Source organism: Schistocerca piceifrons, unplaced genomic scaffold (genome assembly GCF_021461385.2).
Source record: "Schistocerca piceifrons isolate TAMUIC-IGC-003096 unplaced genomic scaffold, iqSchPice1.1 HiC_scaffold_2303, whole genome shotgun sequence".
NCBI classification, from domain to species: domain Eukaryota; kingdom Metazoa; phylum Arthropoda; class Insecta; order Orthoptera; family Acrididae; genus Schistocerca; species Schistocerca piceifrons.
Genome location: NW_025728233.1, coordinates 1,838,627 through 1,858,333, shown reverse-complemented (window position 1 = coordinate 1,858,333; position 19,707 = coordinate 1,838,627). Strand labels below are relative to the sequence as shown.

General features: G+C 40.7%; 1 pseudogene; it reads right to left on the bottom strand.

Annotated features, from left to right (window-relative positions):
- The window catches only part of LOC124742295, a 67,761-nt pseudogene that overhangs the window by 7,988 nt on the left and 40,066 nt on the right, over positions 1-19,707 (bottom strand).

The following is a 19,707-nucleotide window of genomic DNA, read 5'->3' as shown; positions in this document are numbered from 1 at the left end:
GTTCCTCATGCAGTCAGTACTGATTCTGCTATGTTTTTACATCTTGTATTTAAAATCTTAGCATACATCTTGTATTCTGAGTCCTGTAAACTTATTCCTCTGTAATTATCGCATAGGCTTTTATCTCCTTTTTTAAAAATTGATATCACTGTAGCTGTTGTCCAGTCATTGGGAATACTCTTCTTCTTCCAACATTGGTTGAAGAGATGTAGCAGTCGTTGGTAGCATCATTCCTCCATATTGTAATAATTCAGCTTTAATGCCGTCCTTTCCTGTTGCTTTTCTGTTCTTAAGTGATGTTAGTGCAGATGTTAATTCGTCAGACTGATTTCATCTAATCCTTTCTATTCTAGTTGTTCAATTTCTGTTTCTTGTGCTTTATGATCATACCACAATTCGCTGTACAGATTTATCCACTCTTCATCTTCAACACAATTTATTTGTATTTTATCTCTTTCTGGTGTGTTTCATGTTTTTAAAACCTTATTTGGCATTTGTGGTCTTCCATGGATATCATGTTCGATATTAGAAATAAAGCTATCCCACTGTTCCTGATGTACTTTCTTTACTACACGTTTAGCATTATTTCGTTTCTCCGTATAGTATTGTTTCTTCTCAATAGTGGGGTTGCTTAAGTATTTTATATATGCATCCTGTTTTTCTTTGACAGCTTTCATTATATCCTCATTCCAAATTTTAAGCCTTTTCTCATTCTAGTCCTTTTCTGTTTTGGTCTGGGATGTCTTCAAAATACTGAAAGAAAAAGTTCTACATTAATTCACATTGTTCGTTAAGGATTCTTTGAGATGATTTTAGCTTGTGAATGTAAATCTCTCCTATAACCCTTTGTTTATAATATGTGGGGCACAAATTGTTATTGATATTACCAATAGAGTGTTCATGATGAGCAATATGCGATGCAAATCGGGGCTTACTTCAGTTTTTGCATCCAAAGTCCTCTTTATATTCTTTGTAGCACGTTGCAAAAATTTTCCCGTTTGTCCTGTACAGAAACAAGAACAGGAGCATGTCACACTTTCGATGCCACTCTCCATTGTATTAATGTGAACAACTCTTATTCTGTAGTTTAATGACTGTGTGGAACGGTATTGGTTATAATATGTGGTCTGAAAAGATTTGTAAGTTTGTATGACACTTTGTCAAGAAATATAAGGCGGGCAAATTTTGGCGTTTATTTCTTGGCTACTGATGGTGGTGGTAGTTGCCTAAGTTAACTTTCGATTTTTCAACTAGGTTGTTTATGAGGGAACTGTTATATATTTTTGGCTATAGATTTAAGTATGTTCATTTATTTACATTCATCTGCTTCACTGATGGTGTTGCATAGCGTGCACTTACAAGATGACCCGAATAGATTTTGTGTTGGTCAGGATGGTATGCGTTATTGGTAATTGTAACATCAGCAGTGGTGGATTTTCTATATGTTTGGGAGGTATGCTTGTTCTTGTGACTACAAATACTGAAAATAGTCATATGACTCGAATTAATTCCTTCATGTCCCTGATCTTCAACTATGATACTGATATTTAAGTACATTTCATTCATGTCATCAACTAAATTATTTACTTCTTCTTTTGGACCAGTGAAATGTGCCATTGTGTAACTCACGTATCTTTTATACCACATAATTTTGGCGGGATATTGTGGATGAGTTAATAGTTTTTGTTGTAGGTTATGTACAAATAAGCCTGCAAGCAAACACACCAGGTTACTATACATTGCCAGACTAGTATCTCGTGTATAATACTTACCATTGAATAAAAATTTATGTTACAACATTAATTGAAGCGATATCTTGAGTTCAGAAATTTCTCCATTGATTAGCTTTTCTGTACCTGATAAAAATCTTTTGTATTACTGACAGGTTGTATTTGAAGAATATATTTCTGTAGACGTTTACTATGTCAATGGAGGCAAATACTGCAGTGTCTAGCGTTATTAGATACTTAATGTTGCTGATTAACACAAAAATATTTTTAATTGAAAAGATGTTTTCGATATTTTAATATTTCTTCAGTGTATTATTAAGATTTGTGGTATTTTGTGTCGTAGCTTGTTGATAACATTTACAGTTGGACATATAGGATAACCACTTTTGTGAATCCTAGGTTGAGACCTTAGCCTTGTGGACTGTTTATTCATTACAACACGGTACTGGGCTTCATTAATGGTTAGTAAAAAATTTAAAATTTAAGAATTTTTTCAGCTGACCGTTATAATTTAGGGGTGTGGTCTCTTTTTAGTTCAGTGATAATGTTAGATACAAAAAATTCGATTGGGTTGGAATTGTAGTCACTTCGATACACAATAACTGCTGTGTTGCTGTTCTCCGCTTCTTTTAGAATGGCACCATACTCAGAAAAGTTTCTGTTGATGTCTGTATTATCTCTTTAATTTGGATTGATGTTGAATATTTGTTTACCTTAAGATTTCCTTTTATGGTTATTTGCTTTATGATCTATGGTTAAATTTAGCTATGACACAGGCTATTTTGTTGATAATAATTAAAATGTTCACATTATTGAGTAAATTGTATGGTTCTTTAGAATCAGGTGTAGTCTAGTGTGGAATTTATTACTTTAGTCTTTGTTCAATGGCTGTACTTGGGAAAACCCCTAAACACTGTGTTTTTGGGCACCAAAAGTATGCTACTAGTTGTGCTGCTGGCCGCTTCTGTAATGGTAAATCGCTGAAAATTTTACCGTATGTCCTTAACATGATGTTCTCTGGGAATTTCTAAACCTTTCTTCGATTTTAACATGTCTTACAGGGATCCAGAGGTTTAAATTCACCATACATAAGTAAAACATCTGAACTGAGGCGTAAATGTAGTTTTAACTGACGTAGAGACCGCATGGCAAGGGTTCTGACGTCACTATCTTGAGCTGGAAAGTATTCGTTGGTGCTTCTTAACTCCGTAAGCACCTTACAAAAAATTGTACGAATTTTTTGTACTTTCAAACACCGCATGATTTGGTATACTGTAGGCGTAGCCTAAAAATATTGAGCTCTTCTGTGTAAAGGACTGTAAAGTGAACGTATATTGGACGGAAAACGATTCTGTTTTAACGTTACAATATATGTATTTATTTTTCGTTTATATGTGTGGTAGTATGTAAATACATCGAAGTATATAAGTAAAATGTCAAGACTTTACTGAGATACAGACTTCATCTTATACAAGCAGCACACCCTGCTGTAACAGGGCAAAGAAGGGAATTAGTTGAACAATTCTTCTGTCGGAGCACAGAAAAGACAAATACGCTTACTCTGTAAAAGGTTCAGAGAGAAGTGGGGAACCAGCTGCCTCAGTCCATTTTCCGCCTTCGCCACCAAAAGTTTTCGGCATGAGAACATATTCACGCTTTCTTGTGCTGCAAGACAGTAGCAGAGAGACACTGACATTAGAAAAGAGATAGAGAGAGGGAGAGGAGTTGGGGCATGTGGCAGCGAAAGAGGAAGAGATGGATGAATGTTATAATAGTGGGAACTAAAGAAAGAGGAGACAATGGAAAGCAGAAAGAGAGATGAGTGGAACCACACATAGGCTTAGAGGTCTGGAACGTTCCCATCCTCCCTCCCAATCAATAAAGTTAACAAGAAAAGACTCCCCACTTTCTCCCACATCACCCACGCTTTTATGTTTCCTAGTCTAGAGACCAAAGCCTCAGGGAAACCACCCCCAAGGACACAAGTGGAGAGGAGACAATAGAGGCTGAAAAAAAGATAACAATGGCAGTGTGACACAGAGAGACAATGAAAGTGAAAGGAGGAGACAGTCGTAAGGAAGAGCGAGAGAAGAGTATGATGACAATGACAATCGGAGAGAGACAGACAGGAGAATGTCCAATGGGAGAAGAAGTAGACATGGGTAGGGGACGTAGCTGTGAGAGGGAGATGATGAATACAATGACATCGGTACTAAGAGGGACTGGGTAAAAGGAAATAGAATGTTGTGTATTAAAACAGTGCGAATATTTCACATGCCAAAATCATTGGTGAGGTCGTCGAAATGAGGACTGACACAGTTGGTTACCCACTTTTCAGTTAAAGTCTTGTACAGAGCAGTCCATTTGCTTTCTTTGTGCTCAAATAGTGGTATTTTACTGCTGGTATATACTGCTACATTTAACAATAACTCGCAGGGTTTCCTAAGTGATCGTAGGAATGTTGCCGACCAAAGTTTCTTTTCTTTTTGACTGGTAAACAGAAGAAAATTCTGTCCTATTGTTCTCATCCTTTTCATACACTCCTTTATTTCCTTTTGAATCAGCAGAACTAAATATGCTACTTTGTTTCTTACCCAATTACTTGTTTCCACTTACGTCAGTTTCATCTGTGTCACATAAATTCCTCATAAGCGCTATTACACTGTCAATATTCTACATCCTGTTATCGTATCTCGAGGTGGATCTTCAATTATTATTATTATTATTATTATTATTATTATTATTGGCCCTTGATGTAAATTTAATATTTATCTGTAATGGGCTGTGTGCGTTTGTAGCAACCAATGTTTTACACTCCTGGAAATGGAAAAAAGAACGCATTGACACCGGTGTGTCAGACCCACCATACTTGCTCCGGTCACTGCGAGAGGGCTGTACAAGCAATGATCACACGCACGGCACAGCGGACACACCAGGAACCGCGGTGTTAGCCGTCGAATGGCGCTAGCTGCGCAGCATTTGTGCACCGCCGCCGTCAGTGTCAGCCAGTTTGCCGTGGCATACGGAGCTCCATCGCAGTCTTTAACACTGGTAGCATGCCGCGACAGCGTGGACGTGAACCGTATGTGCAGTTGACGGACTTTGAGCGAGGGCGTATAGTGGGCATGCGGGAGGCCGGGTGGACGTACCGCCGAATTGCTCAACACGTGGGGCGTGAGGTCTCCACAGTACATCGATGTTGTCGCCAGTGGTCGGCGGAAGGTGCACGTGCCCGTCGACCTGGGACCGGACCGCAGCGACGCACGGATGCACTCCAAGACCGTAGGATCCTACGCAGTGCCATAGGGGACCGCACCGCCACTTCCCAGCAAATTAGGGACACTGATGCTCCTGGGGTATCGGCGAGGACCATTCGCAACCGTCTCCATGAAGCTGGGCTACGGTCCCGCACACCGTTAGGCCGTCTTCCGCTCACGCCCCAACATCGTGCAGCCCGCCTCCAGTGGTGTCGCGACAGGCGTGAATGGAGGGACGAATGGAGACGTGTCGTCTTCAGCGATGAGAGTCGCTTCTGCCTTGGTGCCAATGATGGTCGTATGCGTGTTTGGCGCCGTGCAGGTGAGCGCCACAATCAGGACTGCATACGACCGAGGCACACAGGGCCAACACCCAGCATCAAGGTGTGGGGAGTGATCTCCAACACTGGCCGTACACCACTGGTGATCGTCGAGGGGACACTGAATAGTGCACGGTACATCCAAACCGTCATCGAACCCATCGTTCTACCATTCCTAGACCGGCAAGGGAACTTGCTGTTCCAACAGGACAATGCACGTCCGCATGTATCCCGTGCCACCCAACGTGCTCTAGAAGGTGTAAGTCAACTACCCTGGCCAGCAAGATCTCCGGATCTGTCCCCCATTGAGCATGTTTGGGACTGGATGAAGCGTCGTCTCACGCGGTCTGCACGTCCAGCACGAACGCTGGTCCAACTGAGGCGCCAGGTGGAAATGGCATGGCAAGCCGTTCCACAGGACTACATCCAGCATCTCTACAATCGTCTCCATGGGAGAATAGCAGCCCGCATTGCCGCGAAAGGTGGATATACACTGTACTAGTGCCGACATTGTGCATGCTCTGTTGCCTGTGTCTATGTGCCTGTGGTTCTGTCAGTGTGATCATGTGATGTATCTGACCCCAGGAATGTGTCAATAAAGTTTCCCCTTCCTGGGACAATGAATTCACGGTGTTCTTATTTAAATTTCCAGGAGTGTATTTATTAACATTATAAAACTTAATGAAACTTTTATCAAACTTCGAACACCTATCTTTTTAGTGTAAGAAACCTGTGCAAGATGTTGGATTACCTATGATAGTCTGTAATTTTCGTAGGAAGAAGAAATGCCTAATTAAATAAATATTTTATACACAGAAAAGGTTATCTGCATCTTTTATGACCATTGTCAGTACGTACTTGAACATGTGGAGGTTGCGATAACATATAGATAACTGCATCCGCTATGTCTTCAGGTTCCATCATAGGCGTATGCATATTTTCTAGTGCTTCAAGCGAATACTTTTTTAAGTTATTATATATAGCTGTTTTCACAATTCCTGGCGATATTTCCTAACACAAAAATCAAAGGTTAACAAACAGAAGACATTACTTAGTTTTAAAAAACTGTTTTATTTGCCCTTGAAATTTATTATTTATTTAAGGATCATTTATATATCTCTCAAACTTATTATCCTAGTTCAAGTATATTAAACGTACGACGGTTATTGGGCAAGTAAGAAACAATCGGTCACAAAGTGGAAACCGCAGTGAAAATCAAAAATATTTGTTTTGGAACAGTTAGTTACAACTTCCACCTCCTTCTGTACATAGTCGCCGCTCCGACTTAGACGTCCGTTCTAGCATTGTACCAACTTTAGAATACACTCATCAAGAAGGCAGCTTACTTTGTTTTCCGACAATTTTCTACTCCGGTCTGCAGCTCGTTGTCTGTGTCAAAATGTTGTCTTCATAGCCGGCAGTTCATCTGAGCAGGGACGAAAATCTTTGGGAGCAAATTGCGGGCTGTATGGTGGGTGATCAAACACTTCCCATGGAAAACGCTGCAGGAGCGTCCTCACTGTCCTTGAAGTGAAGTGTGCGGTCGGAAACTTTCATAAACAAGATAATGCACGACAGTTACGTCCCGTGGAGTTGCATGAAACGAAGCCAAAAACTCCCGGCACGCATCATATTTTGTGGAAGTCACCATTCTCTGGGCATCGTTATGCACTCATTGTGCGCTCAGAACTAGAAAGAGCAACTTTACACTATCTACTGGCATACTAGAGACACTGTCCAACATATTTGTGGAAAGTCTGATCGGATTTTCACTGTGGTTACCATTTCGCGACCAATCATTCCTTACTGTCCAAATTAGCCCTCATAATTGTGAAATAAAGGTTTTACAACAGGTTTCACCAATAAATTACATGACTTGTTCAGTCTAGAAAACGTAAAGAAGGGTTGTTAGGTCAGATTCACTTTTCACGAGGTGTTAAACTCATAAACAGAGAATAATTTCAATTACATAATTTAATTAGTGAGATGCGTATGTTTGGCTTATGTACACTAAAGTTCAAGCCTGATCTTACTCAGTCTGATTAACGAGCTACTATTTTTCCAATCGTATATAAGTATTGTGAGACAGATGCTTTCGAGTAAGTGTTTAGTGCATCCACAGAATGGTGTGTGTTCTTAGCTAATGAAAGAACTTATACATACATTACTCGGCCAAATGTCTTGAGAAATCCATAGCTGTTAGTAAGTTATGTTACGTAAGTAAAATTGTATAAAGACTCGTTGCACTACTTTTAGGCACTCTTTCTTAAACATGGGTAAAATTATTTCTATGTGCGTCTTTAGGTAGCTGATCTGGCGAGAGAGTGAAACGGAAGTATAGGGCCAGAGCTTTATGCTTGTGGGTACACACACACACACACACACACACACACACACACACACAGTATCCCAGGAATACTGCAACCAACTTTCGTGGGCGGGGGTTGTTGAATGTGTCTGGAGGAACAAATCTAGAATAGCAACCCGCGCTCAGAAAGATCAGTAGTAGAAGAATGCGGTAGTTTAGAAACTAAGTCAGTATTTTCCAAAATCCTAATGTGGAATACAAGAGGCAGGACAAACTCAAATGTCTCCATCCATTAACAAATTAAAAGTTACTTCTATCTCTTCTTTCGTTGCTCCACGAAACTGTACTGGATAGGCATTGCAAAATGTGTATGAAATTCTGTTTAGCAGGAATGAATCAAATTTGGAAGTCCATCTAGTTGGGCACAGTTTCATCAGAGCCTAACACGTCTGTTAGTTCATCAGTTTCTTTTATTTGTCATCTCTGAAACACATAATCACTGAAGAACACATACATTCATGGTCCTTTGTCGTAAAACTGTTGCAGTTCCTACATATTCATGACGGAATCATTTCGTAGCAAATTTTGTTGCGTAATGAACAACATGTAAACTCAGTATCTAGGTAAAATGCTTTACTTCCTGATTGCAAATCTGTGTGTTTGCCATTCATAGATACAGAATAATTATATTATTGACCACTGCATTTATCCAGCTGTATTTTCATCTTGTCTAAATAATTTTATTATTTACTTTTCAAAATTCTCAGTATCATAGCCACTTACACCACTGCTTTCCTCATTTCAATCTCATTTCCATTTGAGTTAGTAAAATTTAAGTGCAAATATCTTATAACACAAAGTTGGTCCATTCTAGAAGTAGTAGGGCAAGGATAGAAAGAGACAACCTTGAGCCCAACCTAGAAGTCATTCTGGGAAATATTACGCAGTTGAGCTTTTCATATTTTACTGATGTCAACATCAGTATTTCCTTATCTCCAGTCACTCGAGGAAGCATCTCACGCTGCTCGTCCCAAGGTCAAGGAGGAGAGGGCCTGTGTACACCTACTGCCACTGTGGAAATTTTGCATTAAGCACCCCCCATCCCCGCATACACATACACACACACACACACACACACACACACACACACGTTGAGCACCCCCTGCATTCGTGGGAGCGAGATTCGACTGCTGTTCACATGCATTACTAACTTCCAAAAATTCGTTTAAGGACTGCCTATGCCTGTCCTCACGTTGGTACCTAAGTATCATTCTCTGTGGAATACTGGAACGAGTAAATTGCATACTTCTTAATTCACAAATAAAAACCGACATTTGATCTAAAATATAAGTAATAAATTAGGAATTCTTATTCATTGAAAATGAGATTTTTACCTTAAATACTATCCCACAACCTCTGAAAACATAAATAAGAGCAAGTCCATTTTCACATCTTGCTCCTGTTACTTACCAGATGGTTGCATGAAAAAATCGATATTTCTCTGTAAATAATTAAAAATCAGCATTTGCTTCGAAAACGTAAATAAAAAATTAAAAATTCGTATTTGTTGAAAGTGATCTGTAGCTTAAATGCGACTCCACAAACCCAGAAAACGCGAAATAATTGCAAATCCCAATTCCTCCTATCACCAGCAGAATACTGCACTGTAACGTCGAGTCCATGTTAGATCTTTGTACCACGACAATAGATGGCTCCAGTGTCAATTAAAAAACAGCAGCAGCACGAAAAATGCATAATTTACATTTCTATTAGAGGTTAAAACGCTGTCAGATGTTGCAACATTGCAACACTGCAATGTAAAAGAAAGTGTGAGTTAATTTCCACAAATATACAGACGTTAAATTAGTGACCAAAGTCTGAAATATGCACCCCAAGGCAAAGGTCAACAGTCGTCATTTTAGAAATTAGGCCTGAAAATTCTATGTCGTAAAACTACCCTATCCAGGCCTATAGCTGCAGAAAAATATGTCTACGTTGGCATTCAAATAGAGACACTGGATCTAATTATTCACAACACACCTGCAAAGTATGTATTTCAAAGTGTTTAAATAATGTGAAGCACCAATTTAGGAGGGAAATCGATGATACGTCGTGTTGTTCAATATAAGAAACATAAACGAAGCTTTCCAGTGGCAGTTATTACTATTATTACAAATAGCACAGCACGTAAATAACTGCAGCTTGCAGTCAGAAGGCCCTGTAAAAGCTTTATAGACTGTATTTGATCGATATTAACCGTCTCAATACCAAAGGGTTGGGGGGATACGTTACTTTATGCCTTCCTTTTGGAAATATTGAAATCTAGTCAGGTGTTTTATTTCTTAAAATTTTGTAAAAAAATATTTATTGTCTTTAATGAAGTCTTCCCCCAGATTCTATGAATCTTCCACATTTCTCGTTTAAGTTTAATCGGAAAATTTAAGTTTAAGTGAGATGTTCATAAAGTCTTCCGCTCTTGATAGTAATGCGACTTCCCACGACAGTCGTCTTACTCCACAAATAATAGCATGGTGTGACCTTAGAACGCGGGGAAAGTATGTGTCTCTGGGTTGACAACAACAATGGTCTCAACAATGATTCATTTCCGTTTGGGTCTTTATTGTTTCCTGTTCAAGGGCACTTAGTTCAGTGTTAGATACAACTGTAGCGACAGTCACTTAGTGACAGAGGAATACCATAGATCCTGGAAGAATCTACAGATTCTCAAGTTGAATTTGATGAAACTGACGACTAGTTAGTGAACCTGAAGAAGTATGTGTTGTGCTCGAGGATATGGACAGTGACAGAGAACCTAAGACTGGGAACCTAAAACTGATGACGAGGCAGCTGCCAGTTAATGACAAGTACATTACAAGCACTGGAAAATGTTTTAGCACCAAACCTCCTCACATTAGAAGACTAGTGGCACAAAACATAGTCAGAATGAGAAGGCATAAAGGCGAAGGTAAAGTAGGAACAACAAGAGAATCATTCGAAATTTTTTATCTCCAGAAATTGTCAACATCATAATAAAGCGTACCACTGAAGAGGCACTGAGGCAGAAAATACCCAAGACAGACAGTATTGAACTCATGGCGTATATAGGACTTATTTTTATTATGGGGAAGGAGAATGACAGTAAGTCATCTGTTACGGATTAATGGACCTACACGTCAGGAAGGTTTGTTTATACTGTTACCATGAGCCGAATCACTTTCCAGCAGCTGATAGTAGAGAGTCGAGAAGCGATCGCAGGAAACCTGATAGCTTTGCTGCAATAGGAGTAATTTTTCATAAAATAAATTAATGACTGCGAAAATATTATTTTGTTGGGATGCACACTGTTATTGATGAAATTTTTTCATTGTTCCACGGCAAGCGTCCCTTCAAGACCTTCATGAAGGGAAAACCTGGTAAATACGGTTTACTTATACGCATGCTCACAGACGCTAAAACCAGATATGTTCTCAGCATGGAGCCTTATGCTGGGAAAAGAAATGATGGTGCAAAACAACAAAATTCCGCTGCAGCTGTGGTCAAACGCCTGGTGGTTCCTCTACATAAATCAGGGTGACATGTCACCACAGACAGATATTAAGATTCAATTGATTTGGCCGAAGATCTATGGAGGAATCACAAGCAAACTCTCTTGAGAACATTACAAGCTAATAAGAAGCATATACCTCAAGAACTGAAAGATATCTCATGACGAGAATTACATTCTAGTGAATTTGCTTTCAGTGATACTAGTACTGGAAATATTCCAATTGTTTCTTATATTGCCCGTGAAAGATCTTAAAGAAATTTACTGTTTCTATCATCTCAACGTTATGACGCCGCAGTTGGTTCACCTACTGACACTAAGAAGAAAACAATTACAAATTTACATTACGGATTCCTCCAAATTGCGTAACATCTAAGGATTATTATGGAGGAGTACGAGACCAGCTGACGAACCCTTTGGTTAATAGTTATTAATAGTGAAGCCTCAGTATTATGTGATTGATAGAAGATCAGCACCGTCATGCCTTTCACTGTTGCATGGACAGCGAATCCTGTATTTTAAAAAAAGGAAAAACAGTTTAATTAGCAAAAATCAGTCTGACAAGTAAAATGAACAGGCAAACTGCTGCGCAGTGATTTATTTCAGCCCATCATTTTTGCAGTGCAGTCCGAGCAAAGCCGAGTTACCCGTTGCCAAATAAGGAACAACTGTAGGGCATAAACGAACATTTTGAGAGAATTGATTGGCGACTCCATGTTGTCTTGTGCACTACGACCAGGTAACAGGTATACTTGAAAAAAGAGACAGCATTGGTCGTATATTTTTTACTATTGCAAAATCGATTTTCTGTCACTGAGTGACCATCTTCAGTGCTATATTGTATAACTTAAATTGGGATGCACTGTTGTCACTAAGCTTACGGCAATCACATAGACTCATGTGATTGCCGTAAGCTTAGTGACAACAGTGCATCCCAATTTAAGTTATACAATATAGCACTGAAGATGGTCACTCAGTGACAGAAAATCGATTTTGCAATAGTAAAAAATATACGACCAATGCTGTCTCTTTTTTCAAGTATACCTATTTTGAGAGAAATTAAGATCAGTTTTGATTTACAGAGTTTCACATAAATTCAGAAGCTGCATTTTTCTGATAGGGGCACATTTACATTACGTAACGGTTAACCATTGTGTAAGACAGATTGTTCATGATAAAGCCACCCTGAGTATTCCTGTGAACCATTATTGACATAGATTCTAATTTACAGAGGGTCAGGTGTGTTGTAGATTAATCGGAATCTCATACATAAGAAAAGTTATTTGCAAGGATCTATTTGCGTTCAGGAGTAGGGAAGCAATAGACGATTCCATATCAGAGATGGTAACCAGAATATTAGAACCTTTCTTTCAGATAGTCAGCGAGAGATTCACTCACACACACATACAGAGCAGTTTGCCAATTACGAAACAAAACATTTAAAACACCAATTGTAGAGAATAGACGGGAGCAGAGAGGGAAAAGGGCCTTGAAACACAGCGAAGTGGGATGTAAAATACGCGAATCTATGCTGTTTACAATTAGACACAACGTGATGTGGAATAGAAAGAACGCAACATACCAGATTTCATTTACTAAAAGTGTTCAATGATTATCATCCGACGAAGCATATAATTTTGAAGATAAGTTGATAAAATATTGACAACAATGTGGTTCCTTTTATTCCATGTAAGATATTACGGATGTGATTACAGAGAAGTACATTTGAATAGCGATGAAGTGACGACCTCTTGTGTGTACTAAAAAGTGTGCAACGCTCTGAGCAATAGGGTTCCCGTTAAGCCACACTTTATTATTAGGACTATCCCGGCAGCCTCTGAAAATTGGTGACTGTGTTTCACTTCACTCTGAAATGAGAGTCCCATTAAAAGGCTGAGACAGCTAATGGACGACACCGAGTTTCCAAGTACCTGATATACCTAAGTAGGAACCTCAAAGGCCTTCCCAGTAGAAACTAACGGACCTTCTGTTGAGCTGGTGCCATCTTGGCGACTCTGCAATGCACAGAACAGAAACCAGAACCCATTCACGAAAAGCTGGCGTGTGAGTATGTAGGGAACTTGATGCAGACAGTGACTGGTGCATCGAGTCTTGTGAGACTGCCGTGGGAACATCTTGTCTCGATACTGGTCGCCGTGGAGTGATTCTCTGGAGTGGGATCGAAGTGGTTGGCAGCCTGTAACGTCGAATGATAGGGTGGAGCTACCTAATTTCTGCCCTTTATTGTGCTACAGTGGAAACTGAGACCACCATTAACATGGTGACACCATGGGAAATTCAGCGCCATCAAAAACAGGATTAGGGGGGAAGAAGAAGAAAACTCTTGAGCACGGTCCTTCGAGGGGATGGAATTGGTTGATTTGAGCGCACTCTATGTGAAGAGGTGACAGCGTTTCGGAGTGGGCACTCTGACTTGGCATTCATGCGACATTTCAACCTGTCTCGTATTCAGTTTCCAGACTGATTGAGCCTTGCATTCATCCAAAGATCTACTGTCATTTTGTGATATCCACAGCTTCCGTTCGTTGTCGGACGGTTCTTCTTTCAGTCCACTTTTCCGATTGTGTTCTTGTTACCTGACCTACAACTGCAAAAATATAGCTTGGATGTCACCCTTGCAGGTAAATTACTGCAGATAAAATTCATCACGTGTACTCTGGGAGACAGCAAACAATCGATTTGCAAGGGACAGCACCTCTGTGCCAATGTCGAGTGACCGTTTCTCCTGCGGAACGATTACTGAGAAATCATCGCACATGATGCGTATTGAACTGTTCTCAGTGTCGCTTGTAAAGCCGCGGCCGGCTACAGAGAAATGCGAAGATAAAAGCCACCGGCTGTCTGCCAACAGCCACGCGGCACCACGCAGCCTCAACTGCAAACTGACAAGTCATGCGGGCCCACCTTCGCCTTCTTCCACCACTGATTTCAGCATGGCAGATAAAATGGTCAACTCCTTGCTGCAAGTCTAATTGCTGAGCAGTGTCTTCTTCGTACTAGGCCTGAGAATTCCGATTATTTGTTGAATCCAAGCACGGAATAAACAATTACTGTTACATGACTTTAATATTTGATAGCCGTATTTACTAGATGAATGCGACAACAGGGGATTACTTCATTGCATTTGTTCCCTTATTCATTCTTTCAGGAAGGCCAGTGGACCAAGGTGCCCATGGAGAGCTTCTATGATGGTTGGAGCGCAGGAGGGAGTGGAGGAAGGCAGTGGGACTGCGTAAGTAAGGAGACGGATTCTGTGTGGGTAAGTCAGCCAGTAGGAGTCTTGCTACCGAAGGTTGGAGTCAAAAACTCGGAGCATTGGATCAGACAGACAGCAAGTTTTAGATTGGCACACAGTCTGCTCCATAGTGGCAGATTCGTCTGTGAGATTGTGTTAGCAATGGTTTATTTAATTAACTTCCTGTGTCTATAACGAAGCCTGGATGCTTATAATGAGCTTTTTAAGTTTCTGTTTACTCCATTTCCTTTCCTGCAATTTATGTACACTTGTTTCAACTGTCTATTTACCAGACTGGAAAATTCTGTATGATTGAAAAGTGTATTTACGTAACCACAAAATTAAGAAACACCAGTCCCGCTCGGAGGCTTCGAAACGAAACAACATAATGCATTTGAAACTCACCCCACACCGTATGTTGCTCTTCCTGGCAACCAGATCCTTCCTCAGTCCTTCAAGCAGAGCCTTGACAGCATGCTTGCTGGCGTAGTACATCGAGTACAATGGATCGAATGGCATGATGTGACCAGCTATACTGAAAACAAGAAAAAGAAACAAACTTGTACGGCCTGTACTATGTGGATAAAGCTTATATACTGTGTAACTTGGCAGGATTTAACCACCAAACATGAATAATATTGACAATTCGTATTTCATTTACTTAGTAGGGGATCGCAGTTTTTAGGGGGGCGGGAGCTATCGAATTATTAATCGTTCCTTGGTTGGTGCTGGGTAGCCTTATACTAACATTTCTGTGGAGATGCAAACTGAGAGTGTAATTTTCTGACAGAAAGGCGAAAGTGGGACTTCACGGTACCTGTGATCGACATGGATGCTGCTGGGAAGCCCGTTTCATGGATCTAAAAGGAGAATGCTGGTAGTTTACAGCCCAAGACAGTCGCCTCATCTTGAGGCCGGTGGAAAGGACTTCTCTTGATTGACCTGTGGTCGCTACGGAGGCTTAGGCGAGATGACGCAGAACGCATGAGATTGTAGACATAGAATCTTACAAGTGCCACGAACAGCGTTTTTCAGCATAAGGAATGTACGTGGGATGCCTGCCGCAAATGCGTGTTAACGGCCGAAAGAAGTACTTACGCGAAGTGCCATCCCGCATTTCTGCCAAAAGACACAGAAACCTATTCGGTTAGTTCAATTGCAGATGGAGGAGAGGTCATAATTTGTTCTAGAAACTTCTATTGGGCTGAACATGAGCTGTAAGAAGTTGACTGATAGCTTCTTGATGTGTAGAGTGGAAGGTACTCAATTTGTAGTCGGGGCTGTGATTGACTGTATGGAGAATACACACTAACGACGGGAGGTTTACTAACTGGACGCTTCTGCCGGGGGGCGTCTCTTGGTGGTGTCGGTAGGATATATTTGACTACAAAGCGATTTTGAGAGCTCTCTGGTGAGTGTCGGTGAGTGAGAAACTTAGGTGGATACCGTTTTGAGACATGGCTGGCGAGGTGTCAGAGAACTGTCTCAGCATTAGATTCGAATGTGCTGATGTTGCCACTAGGAACTGCATCATTCGTCTCTCTATGAACAGAGGTATGTACCTGTGCTTCTTTCACGGAAGTGGCCTCGACCCCAGGAGGTTGCAGACGCCGTTTGACGTCCTCTGTGTAGTCATAATTTTCAGCTACGCAAAGCACTTTGTCTCTACGACTACTGGCAGCAGTTTACAGATAATCGCTCCAGAATTGTTCTTCACAGAATTCAATTCGGCGATATACGCACCACGGCTCGGCAGATAGGCACTTTTTCAGAATACGTGCGTTCCATTGCTTTGATCTCAGTGCCTTTTACTGCCAGTGCCAGTAAGGGTAGAGGCTTTCTTAACTTAGATGTTAAACAGTGTCAACCACTTAAATGTTTCTGTTGAATAAAATCTCAAATTAAGATCAATGAGTAGCAGCTAACGTCCTATGTCAATGAATGATAATTTCGCATTGTTTCTTCGAGAGTTGTTTTTATAATAAAAGTATTGTCAGTACCCGGATGATCTACTCTTGCTAGAATTAGACTCCAAACACCGATCTTGATCAAGTCAGAGTGGAGATTTGTCACAACTTGGGGACTAACCCAGACGGTACTCCCAGTTGGAGACTGTCAGTGGTAAGGTTAATTTAATTCACTTATTAAGCGTGATCATGCCACTGCCATCACATCATTTACTGCCATACACATAATCACACGCAATTAGAAGGGGTAGTATTGGCACTGAAGTGACAGCACCCTTATGAACACGTCTGTATTTCTCATTGTTTTCTTTCCTTAAAATACATAAACTTCAGTGTGATACTGAAGAAGTTGCAGATTCCTCCCTACCAACAATGGGAGCGAAACAGAGGATTAGGTGTGAGGAGTGTGTTTGATAGATTCGACAGGTGCAGGAACTGATACACCAGATGTGCTGTACATTTAGTTCCTCCGAGGAATTTTTCGTTGATGAGTATTACTAATGTTAGTATCAACTCTGCAGCATGTTGTTGGTCGTAACAGTGAGCAAGTGACAGTATTTAGCACTACTGGGCAGTGGTTTAGGCACATGATGAGTTAGTACACAGATATAGAAAAATGCCTGCAGCTCTACAGAGAGTAGGTTATGAAGATCTGTAGGTTACAATAATTGTATGCCTTCGTTTCTATAGTTCAAGTGAACACAAAAAAAGCATACTGCACTTCGTCAGGTCTACGTGAAGAAGTTTTAATGTCCCGTCGACATCGGGGTTACTAGGGACAAACACTAGTCCTGTTTAAAATGATCACGTTAAGAAATCGATGGTGGCCTTGAAAGAATTATTCTGGCTTAGGCCTTAAAATGAACAAGGAAACCACAGGAAATTTTCATGGGGATCGCTGGACGGTGGTCAAAAATCGACACCTCCACCTTTTTTATGTACCATACCGTCTCGCGCAATTCTAATTTTCCTGTTTCCTTAGATGCATGAGAATTCTACATGGTAGCAGAATGCTAAATTACTTTCACAGACGCTGTCTTTTAAGGGGAAGCGAAAGTAGATCCATTGTAACGACTCCTTCACTCGAGAAAACCGTGTATAATGCAAATATTTTTTTCTGACAATCAAACGTCTTATCTACTCTGGTGTCAAAAATCCAAGCAACAAACAGAAATCATGCAAGGTTGCGTTAATTTTGCAGCAGAACAATATAAACAGATGACAATAAAGTAGAAACAATGTAAAAAATACAGAACGTAAACAACTGCACCATTTTTTCTTCGTTTTTTTTTCAGCTTAACGCATTTTCACACACATTCCGACAACTGTTTAATGTGACTGTCCCGCTTCCATTCTCTTCACTGCAGAGAGTCTGATAGGCGACTCCTCTGTGCCACACGGCACCGTCTGTGACTGTGTACACCACGACCGCTGTTGTCGGACTACTCGACAAATACTGCCTCGTTTGATGGGTGCTCTGACGTCATCGTTGGCGTTACCGGAATGTCATCGTTCATGCAGATCACGATTGTATGGACGTCTGTTGACATTTGCTATGATTATATCGTGAATTATACAGACAACGGGGGAATAGTGGTTTAATTTTGGACACCAGTGCAGACTGTGGAGATAAGAGTCAGCTTTCATGTTCGTTAATAAACACGCAAAAATACAAGAACTTCTAGCCATTCTCGAAACGTGAGACGTTGATTGGAAATTCGGCAACGAAAACGCCCAACAACAACAAAACATAATCGTAATGGATATTTTGCAACTTGCGCAGTTGTTAAATTTTTCATCGAGTGCAGATAAAACTAAAGTTCAGACGAGGTCGGCTGTCATAGACAGGACATTACCGACTGTCACTCACGCAGACACACGCACACACACACACACACACACACACACACACACACACATATATATATATATATATATATATATATATATATATATATATATATATATATATATATATCTTGGACAGTTTCCAGCCACTGGCTGGGTCTGTCGGGAACACAAGCCTCTCCATCGTGTTCTGTCTTTCCACCATTCCCCCTCTTCCACCTTCGTCCAGTTCTCTCCTCTTCTCGCTACACACTCCTTCACTCCCTTCACCCATCTATCTCTTGGTCTTCCCCTGGGCCTCTTCCCCTCCAGTTGCAGATCAAACATCCTCTTTGGAATTCTTCCCTCATCCATTCTCTTCATGTGTCCATACCACTGCAGTCTTGATTTTTCTATCCTGTCCTGTACTGGTTCCTCCTTTAGTCTTTCCCTCACATACACATTTCGCAATCTGTCTCGTCTTGTTACACTCAACCTGCTTCTCTGGAACTTCATTTCACTAGCTTGTATTCTACTTTTGTCGCTTTTATGCATTACCCAAGTCTCACTTCCGTATGCCAATATGGGGACAAAGTAGGTTCGGTATATAATTCCCTTGGATTTCTGTGGCACCTCCTTGCTCCAAATAAGCCCCCTAATGCATTTGAAGAACTGCCCTGCTTTTCTGCACCTTTCATTTATTTCCATTGCGTTTCCCCCCTTACTTTCAATCATGCTTCCCAGGTACTTGAAGTTCCCTACCACTTGTAGTTTTACCCCTCCACAAGTTATATCCACATTTGGCCTATTCTTCTTCCTTGTTGTGACAATTATTTCACTTTTCTTTGCAGAGAAATGCATTCCATATTGTGCTGCCGTTGCCTCCCATACATCTAACTGCTCTTGCACCTCCTTCTCGCAATTTCCCCATAACATCAGGTCATCGGCAAAAAGCACTGCTTTCATTTTATGATCTCCAATCGCATCTGATACTTGCTGTAGGATTTCATCCATAACAATAATAAACAATAAAGGTGAAAGTGCACTTCCCTGTCGCAGCCCATTTTCCAGCTTGAACCATGCAGTACGTTCCCTCCCCACTTTCACACAACTCTCACTTCCCTCATACATTTTTCTGACTTTTTGTGTTATCTCTTCATCTATCCCTTTTGCTTTCAGCACATCCCAGAGCTTGTCCCTATAGATACTGTCATACGCCTTCTCAATATCTAAAAAGGCCATGATTAAGTCCTTCCCGTACTCATAGTGCCTTTCCTGCAGTTGCCTTACCGCAAATATGAGGTCCGTTGTTGATCTTCCCGGTCTGAAACCATACTGCTCCTCTTGCAGTCTACTTTCAATACTGCTTCTTATTCTCTTCTCCAGGATGTTTTCATAGATTTTTCCACAGTGGCATAGCAGGGTAATTCCTCTGTAGTTCTCACATCTCCTTTTATCCCCTTTCTTGAAGATCGGGACTATAATTCCTTTCTTCCAA